At 44.8% G+C, this 13,733-nt stretch overlaps 1 protein-coding gene across 2 annotated transcripts in view; it reads right to left on the reverse strand.

Moving 5' to 3' along the window:
- Window positions 1-13,733, reverse strand: part of EXOC4 (exocyst complex component 4) — a 397,246-nt gene that overhangs the window by 205,412 nt on the left and 178,101 nt on the right. The window lies entirely within an intron of this gene.

The following is a 13,733-nucleotide window of genomic DNA, read 5'->3' on the forward strand; positions in this document are numbered from 1 at the left end:
AGACAGTATTTATATATTATTTTGGGCTCTTCTTGCCAAAGTTAGTGACAGCATTGCAGAAAGACTGGTAAGTTCAGGTCTTCTAGAGCACAGGACTGAGTTTCAACTGCAGAAGTCTCCCAGTCACACCACATGAAATGGGCTGAAGGCCAACATACTGGACTGGAGGTGCTAACACAACACCCATCAATCACACAGATGAGAGATGCCCAGATACTATTAAGACACTTGAACCTTATCGTTCTTCAAAACTCATGGTTCTTCAAAATGTCACCTCACATTGGGGACCTCCAGCCTGAAGTTTCAGTGACGTTAGCAGCTACTGGAACAGCCCCAAACCAAACCCACAGCACATAAGCATACACTTAAATCATCCTTTCTCTGAAGCACAAGGGCTTTTACTTTGTGTAATAAACACCCGAAGTCTAGTAAGTGTGGCTAATACCTATTTTGAGGCCCACAAAGGGTTTGAACAGCAGCAATTCACTACTGCTTCCATATTGCTGTATGGAAAGCTCCCACACCTCTGACTGATGATGCCACCATTCAATCCACTGGAAGACAGTTTGGTTTTGATTACTAGTGACATGACATTTTAACTTCTTTATTATATATAACACCACTGGATCTTCTCAGGAGTCCATGTCCTACGCTAAGTCTTGTACTTCCCTAGGAGAAATCTGTTGCCCAAGTTCCAGTTGGGTACAAAGAGGAACAATGAACTGGTTGAGTTTGGCATGCTCCTTGGTAGTAAAACACAAGCTCAGAGAGCATTTGTACACCTGAGGCCCAGACTGCAGGACTTCAAGTGTGATGAAAACACCCATCTTCATATCGTTGCCACAAAACCACAGTTACTTCCACAGGCGGCTCCTAACACCAAAATACTGTAAATTAGGGTACTGAGAGAGAAAAGAGGGGGGAGGAAAAATCTCAGTTTCCTCAAACCCCTTTATTTCCTGGTAGCAATAAAGTCCACTTGTTACCCTTCCAGAAAGAAACTTCTTCAGGAAAACAGGTGCCCCCCACACAAAGCAAATGACAGCGGCAGAAAACAATCTCATCCTGAAACTGGCACCAATACAGCAGAAAATCCCTCATATGTTGGTGATGCTCCTTTGTTACTAAGCACAGGTCATCACCTTGCTGCTATCATCTCACAACTAAACCTGCCTACTCCAGTCTGGGACTAAAACACTCAATGAACCCCAAACATGAACTTAGGCAAAGTCTGTATATCCCAAATATTCTACTAATTCCTTTACATTTTGCTTGTGAACTCTACTTAATGACTGAACACTAATAAATACAGAACCTAATCACATTACTACGATAGCTTTAGAGACAGGAAAATGACAAAGTCCTTGAAATCAAAACACCACCAACAGATGATTGATTTTTTTGACCCTGACATCTTGGCTGCCTTAAAATGCAAAGAAAGAAGTCTCCAGATTGGAAGGTGCAAGAGGAGGAACACAAGTGATGAGCAAGTGAATCCAAGCTTCTTTTCTAAGCAAAGTTTCTTTGTTTAAAGTCATTAACTGCAACCGATCTACAAATAAAGCTCTTTGATTTCACTGACCCTCCTCCTGTTGGCAACTTCACAGCAGTATCCAAGGAGCATGCAGGTCAGCAACACTGGTTCTTCTATACCCCAAATGGTCCCTCCAGGTAAGAAGTGTTCTGCATAAGAATTCTCATCACTGGTGTAGATTCTAAGATGCTGTTGAATACTTTTACTGCTGTCCCATTAAAAGGAACAGTATTAAATTCCTTGTGGATTGGGAAATCCTCGCAAAATCTGCACATCTGGAATACTGTAGTCAGTATTTTACAGCTGGAATACTGGGATCAGTTTTGGTGCCTCCTATACAAAAAAGATGAAGACAGGCTGGAGAGGGTCCAGAGAAGGGCCACAAAGATGACTGGGAAGCTGAGTGAGGAAAGGCTAAGAGGGCTGGGACTGTTCAGCCTGGAGAAGAGAAGGCTCAGGAAGATTGTGTCACCATGTTCCAGTATTTAAAGGGTGGCTACAAAGAAGATGGAAACTCCCTTTCGACAAGGAAAAGACAAGGAGTGATGGGCACAAGTTACCCCCAGGGAGATTCCATCTGCACACAAGAGGAGAATTTTTCACCATGAGAACAATCAGTCATTGGAATAATGTCCCCAGAAAAGTGGTGGATTCTCCAGTGTTGGATACTGTTAAGATTCAGCTGGACAGGGACATCTACTCTAGGTCATGCTTTGCCCAGAAAGGTTGGAGCAGATGATCCTTGAGGTCCCTTCCAACCTGGGATTCTATCATTCTATGATCTACAGGCACAGTATTCCCACAAGCTGACTCAGCTCTCAAACACCATCATTAGAACATCAAACAAACATCATTAGAACATGAAGCTTCGTGATCCTACACTAACATAAGGACTCATAAAGCAGAAAGCAGCAGCTCAGGTCAGAGTGCATACAGTTTTAATGATTGTCTTTAGAAATAGGTAGCTCTTTAAAAAGTTCTGGAATGCCATTTAAAAAGTTAACTTCCACAATGGGACAGTCTAGTCATGGAAAAAAAAGAGGAGCAACATCTAGGAAAAGAAAATTCTTCATTTCCTTAATTAATGTCAAAGCTGCAATTTCCAGTGGGGTCTGTGTCTTAACTGACTTATTAAGGAATCCATCCAAGCATGAGCTATTGAGGCATGAACTAGGAAATACAGGCTGGAATTAAGAACGGGGTGTTATTCTTGTTACATCAAGTCACCCTGCACTAATCAATATTATTGACTGGGACAAGCTCCACAGGAAGGAATAAAACAATCTGTCTTATCTGCTTGGCCATATGACGATAGATTTGAGAAGAACTGAACGCTGGCGCTGGAAGAAAAAGATGCTTTTACATCTTCTCAGCTCTTAGCTTTCCATTAATAAAAATGAATGCTCTGCACGTAGGTGTAAGCTATGAGGAAATGTAATTTTGTTTGTATTTAAATATTTTACCTTGAAAAATACCCGGAGATGTAAATCTGATTCCAGATGGAAAGGGTGCTCAGGCATTGGCACAGGCTGCCCAGGGCAGGGCTGCAGTCACCGTCCCTGCAAGTGTTCACACACCGTGGAGACGAGGCCTCAGTGCCATGGGTTAGTGGTGGCCTTGGCAGTGCTGGGAATGGTTGGACTGGATGAGCTTAAAGGGCTTTTCCAACCTGGTTGATTCTGTGATGCCTCATACACACCAACAAGAACCCAGCATTGGAAGAGCTCTCTAATGAAAGCAGCCTCCTCTTTTCTTTACCTCTCTCAAAGCTGTCACCGTACCTTGATGGACCCTATGTTGATGTAGCCTAACAGCACCACAGCTCCATTCATGCCCAGCCACAGCACAGGAAATCAAATGCTGCCATTTACCACAGTTTAGAACACAGTAGTTTTGTTACAATACCCATTGGAGAAAAGTCGCATCTTGAGGAAGAGAGCTTACGATACCTTTGACTGCATATTAAAAGGCAAATCATCATAGTATCACAGAATGGTTTGGGTTGAAGGGACCTCAAAGCTCCTCCAGTTTCAGCCACGGGCAGGGACACCTTCCACTAGAGCAGGTTGCTCCAAGCCCCTGTACCCAACCTGGCCTTGAACACTGCCAGGGATGGGGCAGCCACAGCTTCTCTGGGCACCCTGGGCCAGCGCCTCAGCACCCTCACAGGGAACAGCTTCTGCCTAAGAGCTCATCTCAGTCTCCCCTCTGGCAGGTTAAAGCCATTGCCCTTGGCCTGTCCCTACAGGCCCTTGTCCCAAGCCCCTCTCCAGGTTTCCTGCAGCCCCTTTAGGCACTGGAGCTGCTCTTAAGGTCTCCCCTTAAGGAGCCTTCTCTTCTCCAGGCTGACCCAGCCCAGCTCTTTCTAGTAGAGATTCCCCCAACTACATCAAGGTCTGAATTCTGCATTTACACTGACCAGTCAATACAACACCACAACTGCAGACAATAACCTGTGCTGGAAAGCCAACAGGCATCTCAATAAAAACACACCATGAATATCCCTTCATCTTTATCGATTCCTACTAAAGAGCATCTCTTGCAGGGAGGCGAATGATCATTCATCCTAAGAAACCAACACCAGGCAGCTCCACAGAAAACAGGTACCAGATCAGGAGTGGGAAATAAGTTACTCTTGTTTTGTTTGATTTTTTCTTTCTCCTTATCACGAGTGTCTCAAACAAGAGCTGAGCATGTGAATTCTGTCCTGCTGGGCTGTCCAGAACACACACCACATCCACATGAGCAGCCTCCAAGAGAAGGAAACTATCCACCTCATTAGGGAAAAAGAGCTGCAAAGCCTAATTGCCAGTGAAGATTTCCAACTGTATGTAAGCGCTCAACTTCACTGCCGTGACAGCTCACTATAAGCACTGACTAGAGGACTAAGCATCCATGCTCACTGATGTACATCACAGTGTACACAGCACTCCAATAAGAGCCTGGACCGAGTATACATCATTGCTTCTGCAGTGCTACACCACAGAAATCTCATTTGGGTTGCAGGGTTTGTTGGGTTTTCAGTTTAGTTTAAGGCAAGAAAGTATAATATCCACACTATATAGGCACTAGGAAAAACAACCCCAAACTTTCTCAGCTGTCAGAAAGTACTATGCTTGCAGCAGTCCCTTCTTAAAGAGCACCAGCTTGCTGATTTAATTTGTCAAGTAGTAAATTATGAGACAAAAAACAAAGAAGAAAAAACTTGGAGGTGAAGCGAAATTTGTCATGGAGTTAATGATATCCTCACGCTGTGCTGGCAATGAAGTGTGCCCACCTGAATACCACCGCAAGTGGGAGTCGGAGAGGGGTCCATTAGTAACGCAGCTGAAATGGAGCCTAAAATGTCATGCTTCAAGATGAAAAAGCATTAGACTACCAAGAACGCCTGAATCTCTGCATGCATTCGAAGTCTGAACAAACATTAAGAGAGGTTTTAAGTTTGCCATTCCGCCTGGTATTTTAAAAATTTAAACAGACATCATTGATACAGCGGATGAAGTTGCCGAGCCATTATCCATCAGAAGTTGTGGCAGTTGGTGAAGTTCCCACTGGCTGGAAAAGGGGAAACATGACACGCATCTTTAAAAAGGGAAAGAAAAGGAAGAGCTGGGGGAACTACAGGATGGTCAGTCTGACCTCAATGCCCTGGAAAATCACGGAGTAGATCCTCCTGGAAACTATGCTAAGCCATACGGACAGTAAGGAGGTGACTGGTGACAACCAGCATGGCTTTAGTAAGGGCAAATCATCCCTAATAAATAGAGTGGCCTTATATGATGGGGCTACAGCGTTGGTGGATACAGGAAGAGTGAGCGACATCATCTACCTGGACTTGTGCAAGGCATTTGACACTGTTGTGCAACACATCCTTGTCTCTAAATTGGAATGACATGGATTTGATGGATGGAACACTCAGTGGATAAGGTACTGGATGGACACTCAAGAGTTGTGGTCAATGGCTTGATGTCCACATGGAGATCAGTGAGGAGTGAGTGGTGTCTCCCAGGGGTTGGTGTTGGAATTCATCCTGTTCAACATCTTTATTGCTGACATAGATGGTGTGGGATTGAGTACCCTCAGAAGATTTGCTGATGATACCAAGCTACAAACAGAGACAATAACAGTGTTTCTATTTCATTTTCCTAGATTTTGAGGTTTTTGTTGACTTACATTTTAACTTAAACAATTTTCTCCACAAGGGTCCAAGATTTATATGGAAGTCATTACTCTTCCATGTGTCTGAAGAAGAATCACACACTGCTCACTCTCTTGATGGAGAGTAAGGGAGGGAGGTGAGATGTCCAATGCTCCTTGAAGGACATTGGACAGAGCCTTGGGTGACATGGTCTAGTGCGAGGTGTCGCTGCCTATGTCAGGAGGTTGGAACTGGATGATCTTAAGGTCCTTTCCAACCCAAACCATTCTGTGATTCTATGATTCTGTGACATGAAGACATCAGAGAGGAGGCAGCCTCAGCATCTCGTAATATGCACTTTTAGAACCATAGCAAGAAGTAAAGCAATTTCTTTTTAACAACAACATAAGGAAAGCTCTCTCTGTCTCCAACAGAGTACTTTTAAAGGGTGAGATTTCTTACACTGGCGCTTCAGAACACCGTAACACATTACCTAATTGTTTTGGAGCTCTGTCTGCCTTAATGCGTTTCATCTTCAGCCCTGTACACTTAAAATCCTACCAGACACAAAATGTTCTCAAAGAAAGATACTGGCTAATCAGTAAAGAACATCCAAGAAATATGAATTTGGTCTCCAAAAGTCATGAGGACCATAGGACCTCTGCGTGCTCTCTTCCCTCCTATCCCCTCCGTTAGCACAGGACAACTTCACTCATCTCTCCCCAACTATAAACTTGACAGGTAAACGGGTTCCAGGCACCATGGAACCAATTCTTGGGCACCTCTCTGTGATCAAAGCTCTGTTCCTAGTGAGCCACTTCATGTTAATCCATGCAACCATCAAAAGAATACTGAAAGAGGCTTTGAAACCACAACAATCAAGCAATCAACACAGCTTGTGAATCAATGCCGCTTCCCCTGCTCTGAGCATCCGAGCAAAACTTAGAGGAGGAAAGGAATAAGTTTAGATATCATGGTCCTTCCCAAAAGTTCTTGATTATGTGGTGATCAACAACAGTTATTACCTGCCCCTCATCTTCAATGTACGGAAATCCAGATTTTGATTTAGCATGAAAGGGAAGAAAGCAAAAGCTGCCCAAATTGAGCAAAGCAGGTTATTATAAAGCAGAATTCAATACAAAACAGTGATTGATCTGTGCTATGACAGAACAGTGACTGTGAAGGTTTATAATGGAAGTCTCCTGCTTTTTTATATATTTCTATGCATGAAGACTCCATCGTTTCACAGCTGCACCCCCTTAAGCACAGTCACATACAACAAGCATCACATCCTCTTGTTACTGTACTGATGCACAGCAGTGATCCAAGGTATTGGCATGCACATGCAAGTTCTTTTTGTACAGAAGTAGTCATAACTGATCTTCTCTAAGATCCTTTCGCATGTTCTGAATCACCAAACTTCAGGGCATTCAGGCTATTTTTCAAGCTGCTCTAAGACACCTGATTCAGTAGAACCCACATGGTGCAGTGCTGGAATAAAGGGCTCAGCAACTAGCTCTCCCAGCACTTGTTTTCCTACTCCAGGGATGGGGAAGGGATGGGTGGGGATCTGGTCCGTTCTCCAGACCCATCTCCACTGGGGAAGAAAGCACAAGGGAATCCAGCATCCTGCACCTAAAATGAGCTTCTGGGAGTGCTTCAAGAGCCTTCACCTTAGACAGGCAGCTCTACAAGCAGCGTGACAGACCTAGGTAGGTCTTCCCTTAAGTCGAGTAGGTTTATCCACATGACCAAATCCAATAGAAACCCCAGAAGTGTCCAGCCCCATGTTTCAACCAGCTCATTTTACAAGCCAGCTCCATAGAAAACAATCATTAAACTTCCAACTCCACAGACCCTTCTTTATGAACAACACCACCTTTGAACCCTCGAAACACTGTACTTTCCCACTGCTCTAAGTGAACTCTGGGTTGACAAGTTGCTGTTTCTGAGTTATGTTCCCTTCCCTTCTTGCTGGACTTCTACAAACCATGCATGGGAGATGTTATGGGTCTGCCAATGGCACTGTAACTGAAACTCGTCAATCCGTAGTAAAGTAAAGCAAAGCAAAGGTTATTTATAAGTGAATGATACAAAACTATCCTAGGAAGCCCCTCAAACACCCACTACTTTGGGACTCCATGGACTGGACAAAAGAGATCTCATCTTCTAGTGGCATCTAGTGGACTCCTGCAGGCAGACTATTCTGTCTACTACTATGTAGCAAGTCCTTTGTCCAGCTTTGGAGTGCACAACATAAGAGAGACGTAGAACTGTTGGAACAAGTCCAGAGGAGGCCACGGAGATGCTGCGAGGGCTGGAGCAGCTCTGCTCTGGAGCCAGGCTGAGAGAGCTGGGCTGGGTCAGCCTGGAGAAGAGAAGGCTCCTGAAGGGGAGACCTGAGAGCAGCTCCAGTGCCTAAAGGGGCTGCAGGAAACCTGGAGAGGGGCTTGGGACAAGGGCCTGTAGGGACAGGCCAAGGGGAATGGCTTTAACCTGCCAGAGGGGAGACTGAGATGAGCTCTTAGGCAGAAGCTCTTCCCTGTGAGGGTGCTGAGGCGCTGGCACAGGGTGCCCAGAGAAGCTGTGGCTGCCCCATCCCTGGCAGTGTTCAAGGCCAGGTTGGACACAGGGGCTTGGAGCAACCTGCTCTAGTGGAAGGTGTCCCTGTCATGGCAGGGGGTTGGAACTGGAGGAGCTTTAAGGTCCCTTCTACCCAAACGAGTCTGGGATTCTATGAACTACTGATTCCTTCATCTAAAAGAACTTCTAACATTCAAAAGGAAGATGAAATGTTGAAAGTTTGAGAGTTAAACAGTTTATAAGAACATAAAAGCAATAAACGACTCTATGTCAAGAAATCTCTTTGTCTTATTTCACTTGCTTTCTCTGTTAGCTCGCTGGGCTTTTTGTTCTTGTGACATTAAAACTGAATAGGAAACACGGCAGGAGTATAAAAAATTCAGGTAGAGGCCATTTGCTGCTACAGGAGATAAGATAAAGCAAGCTGAGAAAACAAAGAGCTGAAAAGTGACTGCAGTGTGTAAGTAATCACAGTCCATTAGCTCTAGCATGTTTTCTGGCTTCGGATAAGGATTGATGCCGCAGCCATGCTTTGGAAGAGCTTCTATCTGAACAGAGTAGTTTTAGAGAAGCCAACAAAACAGTGAATATTCAAGTTGACAAATACATTAATCAGAGTGCCTAGGAGGGAGGGAGAAAAAGAGGAGAAAGAAAAGTATGAATTTGAAACCATTTCTGTAGCTGTAAGGAGACTTTACATGTGTGGCTGACACACTGATCAAATGATAAAGTAGAGTCAAACTGCACCTCAACCTTTTGTGCAGCCTGTGAAAGTGAAGGCGCACTGCAGTTTTTCAAGGCAGATGGAGTGTGAGCAACTAATAAATCAGGTTTTGAAACATTAAAGAGCAACTTATTTAAATGCATATGGTGTTGGAGCTCAGACAAGACAGTATAGGAGAGTGTAAAAGGATTGGGCACGGGAACATCAGCAGAACAATATGTCTGTGCACCAGCTACGTGACTGCTTCCAAATCAGCTTCTGGTACTGAAGTCCTGCTATGGAGTACATGAAGGGGAATGACAGCTGGTGAGAAACAAGCAGGAGAAGCTGGTTCAGGCAGTGAATGCAATATGTGGTGCAGGCGGTTTGGTAAGTTGAACCCATGTTCTGTGTTAAGTGGAGAGCTGAAGCCTGAGCATGAATTTAAGAACAGTGAATAAGAGCTTTGTTCCTTTTTGTCTAGAGCATTTCTCAAAAGAGCTTTAACCAAGGAAGGTTGGAGTCACCTTCAACTCCCCCTTCTGGGAAACTGAAACGCACAAACCTGATCAAAGCCAGAGAGCCCATTCTGGTTTCCCCAGCATAAGAGGGATGTGGAGCTGCTGGAGCAAGTCCAAAGGAGGCCACGAGGATGATCAGGGGCTGGAGCAGCTCCCGTATGGAGACAGGCTGAGAAAGTTGGGGCTGTTGAGCCTGGAGAAGAGAAGGCTGCGTGGAGACCTCAGAGCAGCTTCCAGTGTCTGAAGGGGGCCTGCAAGGATGCTGGGGAGGGACTCTTCATCAGGGACTGTAGTGATAGGACAAGGGGTGATGGGTTCAAACTGAAACAGGGGAAGTTCAGGTTGGAGATAAGGCAGAAGCTCTTCCCTGTGAGGGTGCTGAGGCGCTGGCACAGGGTGCCCAGAGAAGCTGTGGCTGCCCCATCCCTGGCAGTGTTCAAGGCCAGGTTGGACACAGGGGCTTGGAGCAAGCTGCTCTAGTGGAAGGGGTCCCTGCCCGTGGCAGAGGGTTTGGAATTGAATGAGCTTTAAGGTCCCTTCCAACAAAAAAACATTCCATGATTCTATGATCCTATAAAGAGTGCAAAACATAGTATGGTCTTCTAGAAGTACCCATCTATGATAGCACTCATTGTTTTAACACAAGCACACAGGAAGGAAACAGAGGATTTAGAAACAGTGCATTGCTGGGACTACATTAACCACCATGTTGTCCAAAACAGCTGTCAGAGAGTTGTTTTCCACTCCTTAATGAATGCATGACTTCCGATGAAGATAAATCTGCCAATCTTTTGAAAAGTCCTGAAAATATTACAAATCTGGCACATAAACCAAGGCACAATAAACCCTATTTGGTTATTCAACACTGTGGAGCATCTATAAATTCCTAACAACAAAAGAACGTCCTTATTCCTCATCTGTGCATACACCAGGGGGAATGAATTCATTTCCCAGCAATATGTAGAATGATCCCTACTAATAACACGGGTTTTCCCCACGGGAATCAAACTGGATTGTCCATGCCAGTGCACAAAATGCACACAACAGCTCCCTGCGCCAGCAGAAATTAGCAGATAGCTCCCAGGATGACCTGTCAGGCAGCATTTCTCAACCTGTTCATCCATAATCTCTTTTAGATGGGGTTCCCCACCTCCTTATCCCTCCTTGCTTTGTTTTGCCTGAAATTCAATCAAAGATGAATTAGACTTTAGGAAACAACCAACGCTGTAATTCTAGACCTTTGTGTTAATTTTGCTACATCTTTTCCTTCTTGCATTCTAATGCAAAACTGTTTTCCCCTGGAGACTGCCCCTGATATTGGCATCAAATCACATGGGCCTGTAGCAGAACTCGAGCTCCAATAAAAGGCAGGGCAATACAACCCTCAGCAGACATTAGCAATTGCAGGAAAAGAGCCAGAACTTTAATCACAGTTCTTTCAAATGCAGCCAGGGATTGCAAAATCCTGTTATTCCAGGATATGACCCTAATACAGTGCTTAATCAAAGCCATCGCGAGCACTGGAATAACCTGGCGGCTTTAATAAACCACAATTTCATAGGAGCTAAGATGTCAGGATCAGGCTGTATCTAATATAACAAACTCCAGCAAGAAGAATGACCAGTCCTTGCCATATATGTTTCAGTACAATTCTATAGGCAGGAAACTTCAGATATCTCCTGAGCAATGGTCAAGGAGTCCTATGAGCTTTGATTTACAGAAATCAAATTAAAGCTAGTTCCTTATGTTTTACTTTTTACTTGCTGTGCAGTTATGAAGGATGAGAACAGCTCAAAAGGTACATGTTGAAACAACTATTTCACCTAAAAGCACTCAAAGTCATAGGATAAAGAAGTCAAATTTGAATGTTTCAGCTTCATCAGAAAATAAACCCTCTCTGCTCTGCTCTCGTGAGACCTCACTTGGAGCATTGTGTGCAGTTCTGGTGTCCTCAACATCAGAAGGACATGGAACTGTTCGAGCAAGTCCAGAGGAGGCCACGAGGATGATCAGGGGCTGGAGCAGCTCCCGTATGGAGACAGGCTGAGAACACTGGGACTGTTCAGCCTGGAGAAGAGAAGCTGCATGGAGACCTCAGAGCAGCTTCCAGTGTCTGAAGGGGGCTACAAAGATGCTGGAGAGGGACTCTTCATCAGGGACTGTAGTGATAGGACAAGGGGTAACGGGTTCAAACTGAAACAGGGGAGATTTAGGTTAGATCTAAGGCAGAAGCTCTACCCTGTGAGGGTGCTGAGGCGCTGGCACAGGGTGCTCGGAGAAGCTGTGGCTGCCCCATCCCTGGCAGTGCTCAAGGCCAGGTTGGACACAGGGGCTTGGAGCAAGCTGCTCTAGTGGAAGGTGTCCCTGCCCGTGGCAGGGATTGGAGCTGGATGAGCTTTAAGGTCCCTTCCAACACAAACCAATCTGGGATTCTAAGTTAATCTGTGGGTTCTGCTGATTCAGCAGGCTCCATCAACAGCTTGGTAAAGTTTTACCTACACCTTTTAAAACTTTGTATTCTAATTTCGCAATTAAAAGAAATAAGTGCTCCTTTGTGCGACCACAAGAAGCAGCAGTGCACACACCAGTGCAGAGCAACCAGAAACTGCAAAAGCAAAAATCACACTTGATATCAAGAGCAAAGTATAAAAGAAGGCAGAGAAATGGGCACAAACTGAAGTTACTCCTATGCCTTGGATTATATTCCTTAAGTGTGGAAGCTTCTTTCAGTACCACTGGAAAGCCTGGACAACGCTATCTCCAAGCTGTGTTGTACCACCTCTAGCTGCAGTCTGCAAACCCCTCATTCTCTCTTTAAAAATAGATGTAAGCCATCCTGCATCTGAAAGGAGTGCTGAGTTCAGAGGTGCCCCTCTGCTGTGGTCCTAACCTTTCAGCTTCAAACAGCCACACAACTTTGAAAACTACTCTTCATCAAGAAAGAATCAGAAGTAGAAGAAGCCTTAGTTGATGCAGGGAGTATTCAGGGAGCACTTCCCCTGCTCCGTTATCCCCTACAAGGGCTACTTACAATGGAGAAAACCAAACTATAACACAGGGAAAGGGTTGTGTTATTCAGAGTGACAGTGGGGTCACTTAGACAAAGGGTCCCATAACAAGGAGAAGTTGCAGATCTAAAAGGTTTCCCACCTCCCACCCAATTTGGAGACCTCTCCTGTACTCCTAGGGGAAGGTGCTGTGCTGCTGGGTGTTGAGAAAGAAGTTCTCAGCTGTAGCTGAGCAGCAACAGGCACCGATCCGCGGTACAGGTTGTACCCCATCAGCAAGCGAAGAAGCCTGAAAAGCATGTGCTTGACAATCACGATTAGACTGATGCACCTTCGTCTACAGACCATCTAAATTCATAATCCTATATAAAATTAGAGATGAGTTAAAGAAATAAGAGTATCAGGTCTTTTTTTATTGTTTGCTCTTTTCACAGAATCCCAGATTGGTTTGTGTTGGAAAGGGCCTTAAAGCTCCTCCAGTTCCAACCCCTGCCACACGCAGGGACACCTTCCACTAGAGCAGCTTGCTCCAAACCCCTGTGTCCAACCTGGCCTTGAACACTGCCAGGGATGGGGCAGCCACAGCTTCTCTGGGCACCCTGGGCCAGCGCCTCACAATGAAGTCTAAATGACAAAGCCTTCCAATGCATTACATGAGCTGGTTTGCTGTGCTATCACTGAACTCAAGGACTGCAGAAAAGAATGAAGAGAAGCAGCTGGAACCAGAAAACCATCATACAAACACCCATTATTCTTTAAATAATGGGCTCCAGGAACAAAATGTCTCAGGTGCTACTTTTGACATACTTTATGCACTTTACATCAGACCCCTGAGTAACCCATTACTATCTACACATCTTTTTACCATGTAACATCCTCTACTCAAGCCAGTTTCAAGTGCACCCATGTTCAAGGGCTACTGCTTCATTCTTCCTTTGCCAACAGATCCCATGTCCCAGTGCTACACACAGGAGCATAGCCTCCTTTTGCAACCATCTGCTTGTTGAACTAATTCAAACTATTACAGTGTTACCTACAAGAAAAGACACTCCAAGCTTCAAGGAGACAGCTACGCTTTCACCAGGGGAGGGGAAATAAAAAGCAGCACAAAGCAGCCAGTGCAACAATGAGAGAAATGTCAAGGCATAGAAATGTCAAATCCCTTAAGGTGGGGGAAAAAACCCATCAATTCCAACTCCAGTTCATCTTCCAGCACTATATTTCGTAACGAAATTACACTCTTTAG

The sequence above is a fragment of the Psittacula echo genome (genome assembly GCF_963264785.1).
Source record: "Psittacula echo genome assembly, chromosome: 1".
NCBI lineage: Eukaryota > Metazoa > Chordata > Aves > Psittaciformes > Psittacidae > Psittacula > Psittacula echo.